The 20,322-nt window shown below is 44.5% G+C and overlaps 1 pseudogene; it reads right to left on the reverse strand.

Annotated features, from left to right (window-relative positions):
* Positions 1-4,850: 4,850 nt before the first annotated feature.
* LOC107281625 (uncharacterized) lies at positions 4,851-11,683 on the reverse strand (annotated as a pseudogene).
* Between the last annotated feature and the right edge of the window lie 8,639 nt (positions 11,684-20,322).

Genomic DNA, 20,322 nt, shown 5'->3' on the forward strand with positions numbered 1-20,322 from the left:
AGGCCCGTTCATCGAAGCACAACAGTTGACAAGGGAGGTGTAAGTGTTCAATAATTCAAGGAGGGTAATTGCAGCAATTAAGATTGGGGCCGGCAGGCTATCTTGCAAGTCGCAGCCGAATTACTTGTGTTAAACCTATTCATGCAATATTTGTGGAAAAGAAATACTTAGATTTAAATTATAGGTGCAAGATGATCAAAGGTGACTTGCCTTGCTCGAGATCTTGAGCTTGATACTCGAAATCCTCGCACTGCGGGTCTTCAGGCTCCAAAACTACACGCGAAATGGGACAACTCAACAAACGGCGAAAATAAAGCCCTATTATTGACCTCTAAGCATGCCATTAGATAGATCTCGAGATTTGAGAAATTTTTGGAAGTTGAACGGAGTCAAACGGATGTACGGTTGAGAAGATATTGAATTTCTACGATTATTGGATTTTTGTCTAAAGGGAAAAGGATTTAATTAAATCCTTTTTGAAAAAGAAAGGGAGGAGGGAGGGGTATTAGACTTCCCTCGGGCAGCTAGGGCGCGACCCGAGAGAAGGGGCGCGGCTCGGCCGAGCTAATGGGCTGGCCGGCCCTTGAAGGCGGCCCAAAGGCACGCGCGGGGGAGAGAGGGAGGGGGAGCCGTTGGGCCGGGTCCACCTCGCGCGGTCCCGAGTGGGACCCGCTTGTCGGCGGCTCGGCTCACCGTGCCGAGGAAGCACGCGACGCGACGCTAGGGTTTGGAAGAGGGGCGCAGTGTACGCGCGCGGCGGGCCCACGCATAGCCTCTCGGCTCTCCGTGGGCCGCGCACACGCGAGCGGGGACGGAGGGAGCGGCTGACCGGGGTCGGCTTGACCCGGTCCGGCCGAGCTGGCGCCGACGTGGCGCCTACGTGGCTGCCACGCGGGCCGGCGGGAGGAAGACGACGACGCGGCCGTGAACGGACGGCGGACGGTAGCGGCGGCGTTCGGGGCGAAGCGCAGCGACGCAGGCAAGGGCAAGCACACCGGGAGGTTTCATGGGACGAGGGGAGACGAGCCAACAGCTCGGATTTGCCGGAGGGGGCTCGACGGCGGCGGATTGCGGCGGCAGCCACCGGCGGCGAGATGAGAGGGAAACGGCGACGACGCGACGGGGGATCGATTCCTACGCACTAGAGCATCTACGCGACTCCGGGAAACCATTCCTAGCGTCGGATTAGGAGGAAACACACCGAGGAAGGCCGGCGACGAGAGGCGTCTACTGAACTCGGGCGACGACGGCGGCGAGCACACAACAAACAGCGGCAGCGGTCGGGGCGGCGCCAGCTAGCTACAAGAGGTCTACACATGCTACTGCCGAAAGCTAGGGGGAGGAGGAGGAACGAGGAAGGGGAATGGGGAGATGCACTACCGCGACGGTGAAGGGCGCAGTGACGAGAGCCGACGGCGCGAAACGTGATCATTTCGGCCTCGGGCCGGGGAAGAGGAGGAAGACGAGCGCCTGGAGTCCACGTCACGTGTCCACGAACGCGCCTACTCCTCCGGCACACTCGGCAACGGACGGCGACAGCAAAACAGGGCAAGGGAGCGGCAATGGCGCGGCGAGCTCGAGTGAATGGAACCAAATGAGAGAGGGGTAGGGCGACTCTTATAGGCGCAGGATGGAGCTTCGAGGGGAAGGAACGGGTGCTCACGGGCGCGGTCAAACGCGGGCAACGGGCTGGCACCGGCGCCAGGCGCTCCTCTTCCATGGCGCTAGCTCCAAGCGGAGGGAGGGCAGAGGCCGGGCCGAAAGAGGAAAGCGGGAAACAGAGGGGGGAGAAAGAGGGCTCAAACTTTGCCGAGTTGGGGAGGGAGAGGGATGGGAGCGGGAGCTCTGCCTCCAGGTTTTGGACGGATGCGGGTGGCGCGGCTCGGGCATGTGCGCTGGCTCGCGGGGCAGGGCGCGGCGCAGGTGGCGCAGTGTGGCAGGGGCGAGGGGCCAGGCGGCGCAGGCGCGGCACGGGCGGCAGGCGACGGCGACGACCGCGGCACCACGTGGGCGCGCGCGCGCGAAACAACGATGCGCGGAGGATTCGAAAATCGCGGGCGGGGAGCTCGACGGGGATGGAGGCGGGGAGAGGGAGAGCGAGAGAACGAGAGAGAGAGATGGCGCTCGGCTTGGCGTCGACTCACGCGCTCGCGCGTGAGACGCATGTGCGGAGCGAGGGAGAGGAGGGCTGAGGGAGGGAGAGATGGGCCGAGAGGGAATTCGGCCCACCAAACCTGAGGGAGGCAAACTAGACTTTTACAGAGGGATTTGAATTGGGAGGAATTTGAGATTTGGAATTTGAATTTGACGATGGATCGGGGATTCAAGATGGAGATTGGCACGCACAGAGACATCAAGCAAAGAAACGACTTCCGCAAATAGGGTTTTTAAGATTTAGTTTTCCCGCTAGGCGCCACGACGGAACGGACGCTACAACGCCCTCCCCCCACACGTGCCTCCACGAAAAAAAGGGCGCCCTCCCCCTACGCGCGTCTCAGCCTGCCTCCCACGTGTCCTCACCACTCACACTCTGTTGCAACAAATCCCCCACATATTACGGAAACGCTCTATTAGGGAATCCGTTTCAATTTTGTTATACCAACAATGTTTCAGCAAATATACTCGTAATATTTCATATGTATAGATCAAATGCTGCAGTGAATTGAAACATTCTTTCGCTATTTGCTAAAACATTTTCTTATATAAGGTGAAACAATACCCGATTTTTTGAGAAACCGTTGTTTCATACGTTGTAGCAAAATGTTTCATGAGGTGATTTGGTTGTGTTTCAGCTTTTTAAACGATTGAAACATTTTCAATCTACTTAGTGAAACAATTCCGATCTATTTGGTGGAACAACGTGCAACATTTAAAAATAATTCAAAAATAAGCTAAATATTTTTTTTCATCGGATTATATCCATGTGTGGTCTTGTTTTAAAGATTTAATTACAACGGATTTAATGGTACAATCGGATCATGATTTGGATAAATAATTTAAGAGAAAAAAATAGCTTCGCTTAGAAAGTTTTGCTTGCATGTATGCATGCATGATGACGTGAACGCCCGATTTTAGATGCGTCGCATATTCTAATACTATAAATCTGGACAGACATGCGACATGGTACAAACACGCATAACAATTAATTAATTTGATCTATACATAGTGAAACATCACAAGTACACTTGCTGAAACATTATTGGTGGAACAAAAATTGAAACGGATTATCTTAACAGAGCGTTTGCATAATATGTGGGTTTCAATTCACTGCAACATTTGATCTATACATAGTGAAACATCACGATTACACTTGCTGAAATATTGTTAGTGGAACAAAAATTGAAATGGATTTCCTTAGTAGAGCATTTCCATAATATGTGGGTAATTTGTTGAATGGCGCATGTGGTGGGCGCGTGGTGGGGACGGTGCGGAGGCCCGGGAGGCCTGCGCCCGATTTTTCTAGGGGTGATCTGGCGCCCGATCCCAGCATTTTCCATCTATTGAATAAATAATAGCAAATATCTAATTCTACCCCCTTTCATCATGTATCGTGTAAGCATTTACACGGATTAAATTTCAAAAATGCTTCTCTTCGAACATCCGATCAGATGAAAAATATCGGACGCCTAAGGTCAGCTCAGTCCCTACTTGCTAATTTATCCTTTCTCTCTGTTGGCGTCAGGAAAATACTGCAAATCAGCTGTCTGGTGGATTGGACGAACCATTGTCGTAGTGTAACATACATGCACATGTCTAGTTGTTTCTTTTCATTCTTTCCTCCTCTCTTTAAATATTTTTTCTCCTAAATTACTTATCCGATCTACGAACCGATCACACCGTTGTATTCGTTGCAATTAAATCTTTACAACAAGATATCACATGATTATATTATGTCAAAAGAAAAACATATGTTTGAAACCGTTAAAACAAAATGTTTCATACATAATAGTGATATGTTTCAATATGTGTCTTAAGTGTGTTTCACAAAATTCTTGAAACTACCTTCTACGACACTCTCTCCACCTCATGCATGCATACATGCATGTATTTTAGCAAGCTTCAAAATGATTTTTCTCTTAAATTACCTATCCAATCTATGATCCGATCACACCATTGTATTTATTGTAATTAAATCTATACAACAAGATATCGCTTGATTATATTTTGATAAAAGAAAAACATGTGTTTCAATCCGTTAATTCTTGTTGTTTCATGTGTGACAGCGACATGTTTCAACGTGTATCTTCACCATGTTTCATAAAATATTTAAATGTTCCAGTTGCTAATTTTTTTTGTTTCACCAAATATATAACATAATATTTCACTTGTTAGTCAACGGCAACATTTTACCGTCCGATTTTTTTTCAATTTAAATATATTTCACCTAATGTACTCGTGATGTTTCACTATGTATGAATCAAATGTTACAGTGAATTAAAACATCCTTTCGCTATTCGCTGAAACATTATTTTCATATAAGGCGAAACAACGTCTGATAAAACATTTTCGATCTACTCAGTGAAACAATTCCGATATACTTAGCGCAACAGCGTGCACCATTTAAAAATAATTCAATAATAAGCTATTTTTTTTTCATCGGATTATATTCATGTGTGGTCTTGTTTTAAAGATTTAATTGCAACGGATTTAATGGTGCAATCAGATCATGATTTGGATAAATATTTTAAGAGAAAAGTAGTTTAAAATTTGTTTGATCCATGCATGATGGATGGCTGACGCACGTGTTCATGGATCGGACGGTCGCACGAGGCGTCCGATTTTTTTGTCTCACGCCGTACGTCCGACGCGTGGTGCTCTCCATTAAATTTCTTTCCCTTGTTCCACATTCATTACACGATCAACTTGGGAGGAAACACCCATGTGGGCCGCGTCATGTCCTTATCGACTCACCTAAACGGCCTCCTAGTGCCGGATTTCATGTCCCACACGTCGTATGTATCAACAAAATAAACCATGTCCTTTTCAACCTCACCGTGTGCAGGCGCAGGCACGGACTTGCTGAAGAGTTCACTGAGGAAGATTGCTTGGCCACCTAGGCCGCCGGTGACCGGAACCCATGTTCCGGCGTCCAGCTTGCGGGTGTGGTCGGTCTGCAAGATGAACGGGAGTACCCACTCCCGTCTCACCATGTGCAACCGGTCACACGACTCCAAGAGGTGCTAGGTGCCGACAATCGCGTACTCCTCCTCGTAGAATTGCTCAAACTTTCTATGCTCCCAAGTGGGGCACCACTGCTGGCCAACGTCGTCGATGTCATCGTCATCAGTGACGGGCTCAATTTCGCCGTCGCCGTCGCTGTTGTTGTCTCCACCCTCTTGGTTCAATACCTCGTCATGGTCCTCACCATCTACTACCCCCTCATCATTGAGGGAGGAGTACTCCCCGTCGTCATTGGTCGACGATGCGTCACCGTCATCCTCTCGTGCGTCGCCGTCGTCGTCGTCGTCTTCGTCGTCACTCCACCTAAATGCGTCGATCATGCCATCGGGGCTTCTCGGTTGTCTGATGATGCGCTCGACGTTGGTGACGGTGGGCTTGCCGTGTTCATCGGCGGCGAGGTCGACAGCGAAGAGGTCCTCGGCTGTTGTAATTAGATAGAGCTTGTCCTTGAAGAAGGCAATATCGATGACGCGGACGAATGGCATCGTGCATGAGTCGGGCGTCCAGGTGCCCTTCCCTGGCCGGCACAGGATCAAAGGGAAGTTATAGTGGTCGGTCATGATGGCGACGAGGTGGTCCCCATCGGGGCAGCAGGAGGAGGACCGGATGATCACCTTGCGGACCTCGTTCTGCTTTAAGAAAGCGTCGTCGAGGACGTCCTCTAGCTCGGCGAGCGGGACGGTGGTGGTGGTGAAAGGGTTGTGCAAGAAGAACGTGTGCCTCTTGGTTTTCGTCCCGCCGCCGGCGGTGGCGGTGTGGTGCAGGGCGCGCCATCCGTCGGTGGAGCCAACGCAGACGGTGTTAACAACGTTGTTCTCGCCGGCGTGGGTGGGTGTGGCGACGGGCGGCCTGGGGGAGAGAGCGATCCACGGGAGCTGCGGCGGGGAGGCGACGTGGAGGCGGACGGCGGATTGCCACGGCCTGCACACGGCGCGGAGGCGCGCGCGGTTCGGCGGGGAAGGGGAGGCGTGCGATGACGAGGCCCAACAGATCCGACGGGAGGTCGCACCACGACCGACGCCATCGTCGTCGAGTCGACGCTAGCTGAGCAGATCGAGCTTGTGTTCCCTTGTCAAATTAATACTCCCTCCATCCTAAAATGTTTGACGCTATTGATTTTTTTAAAAATGTTTGACCGTTCGTCTTATTCAAAAAATTTAAGTAATTATTAATTCTTTTTCTATCATTTGATTTATTGTTAAATATACTTTTATGTATACATATAGTTTTACACATATCATAAAAGTTTTTAATAAAATGAACAGTCAAACATGTTTAAAAAAGTCAACGATGTTAAACATTTAGAGAAGGAGGGACTACTAGCCAACTACGCAGTGAAGCGATGTGATCGTAGTGAGTGCCATGCCGGCAGGCAAATCCCCGTGAAATTATATAGAGATTGTATAAGAAAGGCCCGCCGATCCGGATTCGTTTGGCTTTGCCTCCGACTCCGATTGTGTGACGGTGCTCCTCTCTGTCGCCGTGCTTCTCCTTTTGCGTTCTTGCCGCAGCCGTCCCCGTCCGCGCGCGATGGCGGAGTCACCAGTTGCGCAGCCTGTGATCTGGTGGGCGGAATTGGCGCCCGGGGCGTTGCGGCCGGGGTCGCGGCACGCCGGCGCCGGCGAACCAAATTAACCAGGTGCGCGTGGTGGTCGACGGAGACGGGCAGGCCCTTTCCTCCTAGATTCAAAGCCCAATTCGTTAATTCTGGGGGCAAGCGGCGCATTAATCTACTTCCTCTGGATTTGATAATACTGGTCTTTTTAATAAGGATGCGGTCTTATAAAAAAAATAACTTTAACCATTATTTTCTATTATAATATATATAAAAGTATTACTCCTTCCGTTTCATAATGTAAATCGTTCCAACATTTTCCACATTCATATTGATGTTAATGAATATAGACGTATATATCTATCTAGATTCATTAACATCTATATGAATATAGAAAATGCTAGAATGACTTACACTGTGAAACGGAGGAAGTAATAGATATATATTTTATTAAAATATTTTTTAAGACTAACCTATACAGGTATCACCATATCTGAAAGACAGATATTTTAAAAATGGCTCATAATCAAAGATCATAAAGTTTGACCTCACTCTTATCTCAAACAACAAGTATTATCAGTCCGGAGGATGCAAACAAACACAATATCTCGGTCAATTGCTGATAAGTGGTAACTGGTAACTTAGTTCCAATATGACATCTCAAAAACAAAAGTTCTAATTTGAATAACTGATCACACTGCCAAAATATTGACAAAAGTCATTCATATTTCAAAACTCACTTTAGCAACATTCGTTCTGACTTTTTTCTTAATCAAACTTCTTAAAGTTTAATCAAATTTATAGAAAAGTTTAGTAACATTTACAATATCAAATTAGTTTAATTAAATCCAACATTAAATATTTTGATAGCATGTTTGCTTTGGATTGAAATTATTATTACATTTTTTATATAAACTTTATTAGACTTATAAAAGTTTAACTTAAAAGAACCATTGAAACATTTTATAATATAAAACGGAGGAGGTATGCTAAAGTTCCATAAAAATTACAATGGATTCAAAATTAATGGTTAGTTTTAGCTTTAATACTAAGATTTGATATATATTTTTTAAAAATAATTTATTTTTCATATGAAGTTGTATAATTAGATTCGTATTTTGACAATAATTAACATAAAGCTGAAAATATACTAAAATAATATAGTAAAATACATGGCATGTCCTTAAGGTTGCATGATGGTGTCACTTAGATCCACGATCTTATAAAATGCATATTTAGATAATAATATTGGGTATCATACAAGGTCCGAACCCCTTTTAACCGTGTACGATTGCCGATGTGATGCTCCACGTTGGCTTAAATTTTGCATTCGGCCCCCTTGGTATGAGAACAAGTTGCACAAAAGGGTAGGCAGTGAACACCGACAGTGGATCTGACCACGTCCACGCTTGGCGACGACAGCAATGGTTGGGTGCTGTGGATGAGCAAGTGATGAGATGGTCCTGTCACCACCAATGTATGGGGTGGCCGGTGCAGAGCTCAGGGATGGGGCTGTGATGAGCTTCTCTGGTGTGAAGCTCTGCCCTCCATGCATCTCGCAGCCTTCCTCTCCTCCTTCCTCACTGGTGCACCCTCCCCTCCGTGCACACATCCGGTGGTGGTGCGCGGCGCAAAGGCGATATTGATGGTCACAAGCTCCACATCCAGTGAGCCTGGTGCTCGGGCGTGGTGCATCTGGTGACGGCTATCGGCTCATGCGGTGCGAAGGTGACCTCGGCATTACCCTGGATCCGCCCCATCAAAGCTTAGAGGCAGAGCTAGCTGTCAAGCGCTATTGTTCTGGTTGCGTCTACGTCAAGGGTCCTCCCCTGCTTTCCTCAAGATCTAGCATCGGTGATCTGGTAGTGCTAGAGCTCAGGGTTGCAAGATCCGCTGACGACTGAGCTTGAGGTCCTCATCGTGGCACGGGATTCTCTTATGTACATAGCTCCATCGGCTTCACCGCTGCTGTTCACTGCCCACACTTTTTTGCAACGTATACTCCTGCCTAGAAGGACAAATGCAAAATGTGTACCATCATGGAGCGCCACGTAGGCAGTCGTACCCAATCGAAAGGAGATTTGGACCTGCAGTCATATATTGAACCAACATTATGGACTTACTTTCTCCAGATCTCTAATTCTTGATGTTTTGGACAATGATATGGTCTTCAGAATATATATTTAACTATAGTTTTATATTATAATATATAAAATAAATAAATAAATATTTACTTTTATTATAGTACCTTTTAAGACTAACATATATATTTTTGTTTTAGTGCCTTCAAACTAAATATTTTCAAAGTTATTTATAGTCAAAATTCCAAAATATTGACCTCAACCTTATCGAAAAGATCAAGAATTATGGAACGGAGGAAGTATTTTATAAAATCAGGAATGTAAGTGACATCACCATGCAACTTTAAGGAACAAACGGGTATTTCACTCAAAATAATACTTTGAAAGGTCTAATGTTTATAAAAAAAAGTATTGGACTAGTCTAATAATCTAAAGTTGACTCTTTTGCTAGCTTTTGATTGGTCCACTTGGCACCTCTTACTTTGAAGAAAAATCTAAATTTATACTAGAGAAAAAACATCTAACAATCATATGTGAGGAAAAATCTAGAGAAAAATATCACATATGGATTCTAGAGGCTTCCAAAACTATCTTCCATTTCCAACCACATGAACTTCTACTCATTTGCCTTCTATAAATATACCACATCTACTCGATACTACTCCTACAACTCTAAAATATATATAGTAAACCTAAAATTATTAAGAAAAAAAATCTAAAACAACAAATTTACATTCATTTTCCTTCTTTAAATATCCTACGACTACTCGGTACTACTCCTACTACTCTAGAATATATAGTAAATCCAAAGTTATTATGGAAAGAAAAAAAAAATCCAAAACAAACAAAGAAAGAAGACAACCTTGTTTTCTTATATCACGTAATAGGATCATCAATACCTCCTCAGTCAATAAAATGATTGTGTTTTTTTTGTTACACATGATATGTTAAAAAAAACTCTAAATATACTAAATGATTAATCTTTCAAAAATTCAAATCTATTAGAAAATATATTTGAACCAATTAATTTTGATGAATCTCAAAATTTATTTTACTTGTTTGGATTTCATCAAAATTTATGTAATAAATGACACATTAAATTTGGTACTTTTGCTTAGCATGTCATACAAATTCTAAATTTTTTATGATAAATATGTTTTTCACTTCTATATATAATAAATAAATCATTTATACATGCATCTATAAATGTTTTTTAATATCATATATCTATTTGTCAAAACTAAAATATTGGTTAATAATTTTCTTTCTAAAATATTTTATGAAAACTCTAAAATTTTAAATAATAAAATAAGTATTTACATATTTTAAATTAAAAAAACACATCAATTTTATCATGTAGTATTTTTGAGTGATAAGTGTGTGTGTGTATATATATTGACTAGCAAGGGTGCCAACGGCACGCCGATTTTTTAGTTTCTTAATAAATTTTGCGTTTTAGATCATCTCTAAATAGTAGATACAAAATGTACGAATTAAAAATAATACATACACTTGTTTTTTTTCTAGTTTTGTATAAAAATAAGGGCCTTCCAGAAAAAAAACGACTCTTACATTTAATAGCAGAAGAGAAGCAAATAGAGCAGGATAGGAGCTAAAAAGAGCAATCTTCCTCTTCTTGTTACAAGTTCTGTAACGGTTTGGAAAAGAGAGAGGAAGGCAGTGGCGAGAGAGAAAGCGTAGAAAGCACTCGTTGGCGGCGATAGTTCGCAACGTCTGTAGCAATAGTTTGCAGCGCCCGTAGCAAAAAAAAAGTTAAAGGGTAGTGGCCATTGCCGGCGACAGTTAAGGCCGGTGACTCTCGCGGACGAGGGAGCAACCGACCCGGCTCGGAGGGACAGAGGGGAGGCGATCACGGTGCAAGGAGGGAGAGAGGAGGCGATCACGGTGCAAGGAGGGAGCCAGACGTCCGCAAGTAAGGGGCCCCGGGCATGGCAGCCGGCGGTGAGCTCGTCCAAGAACCAAAAACAAGAAACATTAGCCAACGAGGGCTGACACAATGATCTTTTAGAGCTATCCCTACAAGATCGACCTTTAAGGACCTTTCTTAGCCCTTTGATTCGTCAGGCAGCACGGTCAGCGGTGCGCCGCCGGTGATCGCCAAGAAAAGAGACGACGAGTGGAGGGCGACGACACACAAGGCGGCCAAGAGCTGGGGAGGCCCGAGATTATCACAAGAAGGGCAGAGTCTGAGCAAGTGAATAACGCATTTTGCCGATTAGGATTTCCTCCGTGCCTTCTGTTCTACGGAGTTTCTCTTAGTCTAAATTTGTTGATTCTTTCGTCAGCACAACAGTAATCTTTCCTTAGTCTGGTTAGTTTTCCTCTTAGTCTTGTTGGTTTTCCTGATGTTGTGCACATATGTTTCTTCTTTACTACCGTATATACCAATGTAAATGAACATGAATGTTGACCAATTGCGCTCATACGGTTCTTCTTTACTACTGTACTGATTTCTTTACTACTGTACTGATTTACATACAAAAATTACAGACACAAAACCCATTGAATAATCAGATTCACTTAGAGCGGCAGATATAACAGTACCAACACATGATTTACACTTTACAGGATCGTTCACATTAGTTACAAGTGCAATAGATATGCTTTCTGCTGTTCCATCCTCTAAAAACTATAGTACTTATTCAGAAGAATGGGATGTCAACAATATTTCACCCATCCCTCCTCTCCCAAGTTAATCTAGGAAGGTTAACCTTGAAGTTGAAGATTGTCTGATTTCCAAACAACATCCTTCGAGGTGTTGGAGAGGTTCTTGACTATACTTGTAAAACAGCAACAAATCTGGGAATGAAAACAGTTGTTGGGCAAGGGTAGCAGTAGCAGACATTCTCTGAGCATTGAATCCTACATGTTTTTAAATTATATTTCTACTTGAACTCTTTTTTAAAATTCCGGGTTTTATTTTATTTTCTTACTAGTAAAAAATCAATAATACCCATGCGTTGTAACGGGTTCTAAATAATATTCATTGACATAAATTAAAATCCTAAATCATATATTATATAGTTGGACATAAAATGATGAAGGAAATATAAACATATAAATAACAATATGAAACTACAGATAACTTTGTTCGGAACGATAATTCAATATCAGGAAAGTTATATAACTTAATCATATTTTCAAATTTAGCTACAAATAATTTACTATAGAGAAAATATAAGTTACAATAATTTTTAGTGGATCAAATAGTGCTAAAACTAATAATGTAAATGAAAAAGCAACTGAAATTAGATAAAAATTGGAAAAACTTTATTAGCCTACATATGAAAATCTGTTTCATTAATCCTAAACGAATGCCTGTTTCATGGATATAAATTAGAATTTTCATGCTCTATTTATACTCCGATAGAACATAGTGATCAGCATATATAAATATCCTGTTTATAGGATTATATGATATGCTTAAGAGGGTTCTCTAATGGTTGGCCTGATTTAAGTGTAAAGCTAGAGTACAACCATTCAAATGGATCATATCCGATTAAGGTGTTTAAAAGTGTGCGCTCAAATTATGTTAGCATAGGAAAAACAGGGTCAAGTGCCCTAGCTATATTATTTAACATTTCCTATCATTAATTAGACCATCAACCCACTTAGAACATGTATCCATTACATTTATAGATTTTGATTGCACATGTTTTCTCTGTTCACGCCTAGTCAATGAGATTCATGGATGCATGCATGAATGGAAAATCACCTCAAACATTTATGGATTATCGATAAATGCTTTTTCCATAGGTGTACAAATTAGTGTGCAAATTATGCATATCGTTTGTTAAGTTGTTATATGTATCGACTATTCAGATGGTAGATTTGTTCTCTTCTTGCTGAGACATACAAAACTCCGGGTGCATTAAAATGGTTCAAAAAGAAAAAAGTCCATTGAGTTTTTTTTACAGAGTAGTAGGTCAATTTTTTAAAAACTGACACCTATATTTATATTATAGGTGTTGATTTTATTAAAAAAATAACACATATTAAAAAAACCGGCCAACTAAACCGAACCACACCGCCAAAATAGCACATATTAAAAAAAAACTGCCCGTATAAACCGAACCACACCGCCCCTCCTCTCTCTCTCTATCTCCCTTATCCTCTCTCTCGTTCTCTTCGCCTCCCGCGACACCCCGCCTCCTCTCTCCTCTCTCTACCCGCGACCTCAGCGCCTCTCTGCCCCTCGCCTCCTCTTTCTCGCCATGGAGCCACGGGAGGCGGCAGGCGGCAACGCCCTCCCTTCCGGCGGGAAGGGAGGCGGTGGGCAGGGGCGACGCCCTCCCCTCCGTCGGATCCAACGGGAAGGGAGGCGACGGCGGCGGCGGCACCCTTCCCTCCGCTGGATCTAGTGGGAAGGGAGGGGAGGTGGTGGTGGCCCGGCGACGGCAGCACCCTCCCCTTCCGGTGTCGCGTTTTCTTCTTGTGTTTGTGTTGATGCTGTTCTTGTGTTCTTGTACTAGTGTTTTCTCTAGGATTTGGGTCCAAATATGATGCTGACTCATATTAAGGCTCACGGGGAATCGGATTTTTTTTTCGCCCTATCTTTTTATTTGATATTTGATTTTTTTTCGCCCTTTTTTTCACGGACGGACGACGGAATCATCTTCAATTTTTTAAGTAGTAGAGATATTTTTTGATTTTGTTTTATTTTTATTTTAAATTTTAATTAATCTCATATTGAGTTCTTATATGGACTCTTCTTTCAATATTGCTTATTTAAATTCCGAATTTTAGTTATTTTTAAATTGTATTCCTACCTGAACTCTTCTTTTATTTTTTATTTCAGATTTTATTTAATTTTCTTCTAAATTTTAATTAATCTCGTATTGAGTCCTTACATGGACTTTTCTTTTAATATTGATTATTTTTAATTTCGAATTTCATTTATTTGTAATTTGTATTTCTACTTGGACTCTTCTTTTCTTTTTCTTCGATTAATATGGGAATTTCTTGCGTCCACAGTAAACATGGTGTCTCTTTTTAAAGCTGTCTTAATAATATAATAGATTCTTATGTATTACAAATGTTTGGTAACAAACTAAATTAATATATACATCTATATTTTTTTGTCAATTTTATCAAAAAAGGGTATAATTTAAAATGGCACCAATCTAAACATCCTCAATGTCCATAATCTTTCCGTCGAGTTTAAATCTTATCCTTAAAATGGAGTTTTTATTATTTAGAATCTTTGATGACTTATACTTTTTAACTATATATTATCTTTTAGACCCGTTTGAACCATCATACTCTGCGTAAAATATATGACAAACCGAGTCTAATATTAAATAGATATACTAGTGACTGATCTATAAGGCTCTGTTCGCAAGTTTGGGTTCCCAACCCAAACAGTATTTACGGAAAACGGAGCAGTCCATTAGCACATAATTAATTAAGTATTTGCTATTTTTTTTAAAATGGATCAATATGATTTTTTAAGCAACTTTTGTGTATAAACTTTTTATAAAAAAACGCACCGTTTAGTAGTTTGAAAAACGTGCGCGCGGAAAATGATGGTAGTGTTGGGAACCAGCTCTTGCAAACGATGCTTAAGTGCTTGTAGCTAGTTTTCATTGATAAATAGAGAAGCTTACAAAGTAAAAAAAATAAAAATGAAAAAAGAAACAAAGGATAGAACAGGGGGGGGGGTGTGAGGGAATGTAAAAAAGATAGAAAAGAAAAACTGAACAAACAACGATCGTGCTTTGTGTAATCGTCTCCCATAAATATGTATTGACTGGTAGTTTATTGATTTTTTTTTCTATGTTGGGAGAATAGTCTTCTGCTAACCAGCGTTCGGTTACGAAGATGATTGAATGGTGGTTAATTGTTCTGCATTGCAGACATATTATTCCTTTTTTTATTTGTCCGAATAGGCAAATATCACCTATAGGGGTTTGAGAACCTGGAAATTCGATATTAATACCTTGAGCTCAACCTTGTTCAGGTCGAGGAACTTTTCTCTTTGGACAAAAATCGCACAAACAACGTAGAAGCACGCTTGGTAAACCAGCACCAAGTGCTGTTGGAAATTTGGTTACAATTCGATATATTTTAATCCAAAATATTAAGACAATAAATATGACATTTGTAATTTGAGTAGATCTAGTGACATTGTTATATGTATACAACATGAGCATACTTAATATAGAATAAGCATCAATATAGACAAGAGAATGCAATAATATTGCGACCAACAGCTATAGGAAACGAAGAACGAACGGTAATAGTGAAACGTTATACCCCGAGAATGGCCCTTCGCTGGAGTTTGAGGCAGTATTGCCTCCGTTGGTGTTAACAGGAGGCTCCTTCTCCTTGTCTCCAGTGTTATTGTTATCGCCGGTTATCGACATATTGGTGAAGATGATGCAGAGCAGTCGCGCTTGAAGCGCTACCCAAAAACTTGATCGCTGGCCTACCCGTGCAGGTTTTCAAGCGGACGGAGTTTCGGAGGCACCTGCTCGTTCCGATCACCCGTGCGCGCGGGATGAACAGAACCGGGGAAACAGAGAGACAACGCAGGAACAGAAGAAGAGTATCGCCAAGGAACAATAGCAGGAGAAAGACACACTCATTGAGAGCCTCTACCTTGAGTTATTTATATAGAGAGAGATCTCTATTACCACACAAATAAATCTCATTTGTTATGAAGGTTACCACAAAATAAATCTCATTTGTTGTGAAGGTTACCACACAATGAATCTTTCATTTGTTGTGAAGGTTACAACAAATAAATCTCTCATTTGTTGCAGATGTTACAAAACAATGGATCTCTCATTTATTGTGGAGGTTACAACACAATGAATTTCATTTGTTAATGGTGACTTTATTCTCGTCTATTACAAAACGGAAGAGCAGCAGGCAGGCTCGGCTCGATCGGCCGCCTCGCCTCGCTACGCCAACGGCTGAGGCCGACTCGGCGCGCGTGCATGCGTGTGGCAGTCTAACCATCACCTCAACCGGTCAACAGGAAATCCCCAATATCACCCTATTTAAGTTGAGGTTCTGCCGCCTAAATTTCTAAGGCAGTATTATTGTCTCTAACATTACTTGTGGGCTATTGAGATTTTAATTGAATTAAATTGGGCCTAGCCCATTTATTCCAACAATCCCCACCAGATTTCATGGCTCACAAGAAATGTTCTCCAAACTGAACCTATTAGTTATACCAGTGTTTCGATGGAGACTGTTAAGTTCAACTTCCACCTAGGAAAAGAGCTACACCAAATCACAACTGAACAATGGACTATGCCTTGAATTGTCAGTCTTGTGCGATTCAGGTTTCACTCAAACCCTTAACTGGTACTGGGTTGCCATTTGCATCCCCTCTGTTTGGAGCGTATAAGTTATACTCCTGGACTTTTCATGAGTATCTAGAGATCACCCAAATCTCATAGACTGTGACTAGCAGTCGGACTCATATAGGTGTGTTCCTTCTAAGATGTTCTATAGGATAACATCTCTGCTTTATGAAAAGCCACTCAGATCACATTAAGGTGTATACCTGTCACACCCCGAAGTTCCCCTCCCAAGCCAAATTTAATTTTTAAAACAACCCCAAGAAAATGCAGGTGCAAATCAAGAGAAAACCCTAAGAAAGTAATGCAAATAATAATCGGATTTGGCATGTGGAATTTTTCTTGAGTTCTACATGTCGAAATTCATTAACAGGATTTTTAGTGGAATTTTCAGACCTCTAGAAATAATTTTAACCAATTAAAATTGAGCAAGCAATATTTTAATTCCAGGGAAAATCCTTTTTCCTTTTTCTTTTTCTTTTTCCTCTCTTTTTCCTCTTTTTTTTCGAATGGGCCGCCGGCCCATTCTCTCCTTCCTCCCCCTCCTCCCTGCTGGGCCGGCCGCAGGCCGAGGCCCAGCCAGGCCGCCCCGCCGTCCTCCTCTCCCGGGGTCGCCGACAGGTGGGGCCCACCTGTCGGGTCCTTCCCCCACCTCCGGCCGATGCCGCGCCCGCAACCGCCGCCGCGTCCACGCCTCCGCCTCCTCTGGGCCACGTCGACCACGCCCGCGCGTGCGCCGCGTTCCCCGCGCCCACTCCCCTCTCTCTCCCGCTCGCGCCCGCGCCCGAGATGGCCGGGATTTGATTTTCGAATCCCGCCTCTCTCTCCTCTCTCTCTTTCCCCACGTTGGCCGGCGAAATCCCGCCTCTCCCGGCCACGTCCAGCCCTCCCCTCCCCTATTTAAGCTTCCCCGTCGCCCCCTCTCGCTTTTTCCCCATTTCGCCGAACTCCCTCGTGCTCTCCATCGCTCCCGCGCCGTGCAACCACCCGCCGCCGCCGTCTCCGCTACTCCGGCCGCCGCTAGCCGCCGCTAGGCTCGCCGCCGCATTGCGCCGTCGCCGCCGTTGGGTTCGCGCGGCCGAGGTCCACCTCGTCCACCCCTCCTCCGTCGAGGTTCGCCGCCGGAGCCCCATCCCCGTCGTGCGCCGGTGAGTGACGCCATGGCCGCCGCCTTCGGCCGGCGCCCTCGCTCTCTCGCACTCTCCTCTCTCCCTCTAACCCCTCTCCTTTTGTTCGTTAGGAGGTTCCGGAGCTCGTCCCGCCGTCGCCATCGTCCTCCGTCGGCCGCCGTCGTCGACCGTTGTCGGTGAGGCCTCTCCTCCTCTTTCTCTCTCTCCCGCACCGTTTAGCCGTCGCGCCGCCGCTTAGCCGCGTAGCTGCCGTTTCACTTCTAGCCGCCGCTCTCCGTCGCCGGTCGGTCGTCGTCGGCCGCCGTCTTGCGCCGCTGCCGCATGTGCGCCGCGCCGTCGCGCGCCATGGTCGCCGGGCCGGTTTGCGCCGTGCCCACGCGCACCGGCCGCGAGCTCCCGCCGCCGTCCGATCTACCCTTGGGTAGATCGGGGCCATCGGTTCGGCCGCCGCGTGGCGCGCCGCTCCTCCCCGGTCCGTGGACCTGATCCGCCGTGGACCGCCCTCCCCGAGCCGCTGACCGGTGGGGCCCGCTTGTCGGCGCCCTTCCTCCCTCCCCGAGCCGCTGACCGGTGGGGCCCGCATGTCGGCGCCGCGCCCCGCCTTGATGACGTCAGCCCTGGATTATATTGCGCAATAAATGATTTAAGGTTTTTCTTTTATAGTAATAAACACAGTGAATCTTCTAAAATTCATAACTAATTCATCCGAGCTCCGTTTAAGCCCATTCAAGTCTCAGTAAATCAAGAAAAATGTGTAGAATCCATTAAAAATGGTTTTGTTCTCTGTTTCAGTAGTCTTATAGCCTGTTTGCAATGTTTTCTTTGTATGTCGCTAGATTCCGATTCCTCCGACGCTCCGGTGTACTTCGAGATAGTCGCCGAGGTTCCTCCAGCAGCAGAGCAAGGCAAGTCATGCTTGCCACTTGAACATGTTGATCCTATATTGCAAATGCTCTATTGTTTTCTTTCAAATATTGCATTGTTTTATAATGTTACTATGGGTTGTTTACCTAATGTCGTAGCCATGCTATTGTTGTACCTTATTTCTTTGTCAACTTGGGGTTCTAACATGATTAGAGTTAGGACTAGGGATTGCTTAGCCATGCTTAGTTCAACTAGTTCACAATGGGGAAAATCATATTAATGATTAGACTGTTGGTTCTAATGGTGTTGTTGGATTAGTGACACCGCTTTGGTGTTGGTTAATTAAAATACACTACATGGTGGGCTGTGGGTGCATGGTTTTGCTAGACGTGCCCATGGCGATTAAGGACCGGTTCGCGGGATGCCCTGGAAGAACTTATCGTACTTACCACAAGCCAGCGTGGGCAACGGCTGGGCTTGTAGCGTAGCTTTTCTCTAGCCGACGTACCCAGGCGAGGGTGGGCGTGATGGAGTTGGGTCGGCCGGGGTGTCCGGTTGATCAGCTTCCGGATTCACCGCGGCACGAAAGGGGGGCTGCCCGTTGCCTGCTGGGGACGGGGGCGAACCCTAAGGTGTGGTGCGATCGGTTAGAGAGGGTTATGCGAAGGGTCCTGTCACGGCCTCTTTCCGGTATGTCGTGGTGACATGTCGGCGCACGGGAACGTGTCGTGGGGCTGTGTCTTGTGGGTACAGTTGTACACCTCTGATCAGAGTAAAACTATTCGAATAGCCGTGCCCGCGGTTATGGGCGGTCGACCAGATTCACCGTGATTAGTTTCACCCTAGTTAGCTTTTGGAACTGGTTAGTTCAGGTGATGGTTTGGGCCTGTTGCAACGTGGTGTAACGTTGGACAGTGATTGGTTAATATGGATTAATTACTACAACTGTTTTACTGCTTTCAACTACTGCTTGAAATGCCGGCTTTATGCAAAAGAACCTTTAGCCTCCCTTGGATATATCTTGCATCATACCTCCTCTTCCGGTGTGACTTGCTGAGTACAGTGGGTAGTACTCAGTCTTGCTCTCTTTTCCCCCACACCAGAGTTGAAGTCCTTCTCAGTTGAAGATGTCTCGAAGAGGTTGGTTTCGTCGCTGCCGTCAAGGATGCCTGTGGAATGGAGTCGCCCGCTGCAGGAGTCAAGCCTTCAGGCTTAGCTCGCTTTTATCTTTTTCCGCTGCATTTGTAATCTTTTATATTTTTGTAAGACGTGGATCTGTATGTCAACAATTGTCGTTTGTGTACCCTGGCTGGTCCTGGACAGGGGTTTAATGCACATTCAGCTTAGAAATTCTGGTTCGTGAATTTCTGGGCGTGACAATACCATCCTACCATACAGAATAGAAGAGAAGTGCATCATGAAGATAAGCTCATTTTAGGGTCTCTTCTGTCAGTTACCCAATAGTTTGTTTCGCCATCCAAATTCACAGGGATCTCCGATCACAATGGACAGGTTTCCACCATTTTGCAACTCTAATTGGGTCTCAAGCCCATCTCCCTCGATGCACAGTCTATCACATTACGTGGTAGCCCCTTGGTAAACTGATCTGCCATATTTTTAGCTGTCTGGACATAGTCCAATACTATCACTCCGGAGTTTTTCTGCTTTCTGACAGACTTCAGTCTTCTTTTAATATGCCTGGATGACTTCATGTTGTCCTTCGAACTGTTCACTTTAATAATCACTGTTTAATTATCACAGTTCATCAGGATTGCTGGTACTGGTTTTTCAACCACCGGCAAGTCCATCAGGAGCTCACGAAGCCATTCGGCCTCAACTGTGGCAGTATCTAAAGCTGTGAGTTCAGCTTCCATTGTTGACCTCGTTAAGATGGTCTTCTTGCAAGACTTCTAGGAAACATCGCTACCTCTAAGTGTGAACACATACCCACTTGTAGCCTTTATCTCATCAGCATCAGATATCCAGTTTGAATCACTATAGCCCTCCAGCACTTTTGGGTACCCGGCGTAGTGAATTCCATAGCTCATTGTCCCTTTTAGATAGCACATTACTCTTTCAAGAGCATGCCGATGATCATCTCCCGGATTTGAAACAAACCGGCTCAACTTGCTCACAGCAAATGAGATGTCAGGCCTCGTTGCACTAGCTAAGTACATCAA

This window comes from Oryza sativa, chromosome 7 (genome assembly GCF_034140825.1).
Source record: "Oryza sativa Japonica Group chromosome 7, ASM3414082v1".
NCBI lineage: Eukaryota > Viridiplantae > Streptophyta > Magnoliopsida > Poales > Poaceae > Oryza > Oryza sativa.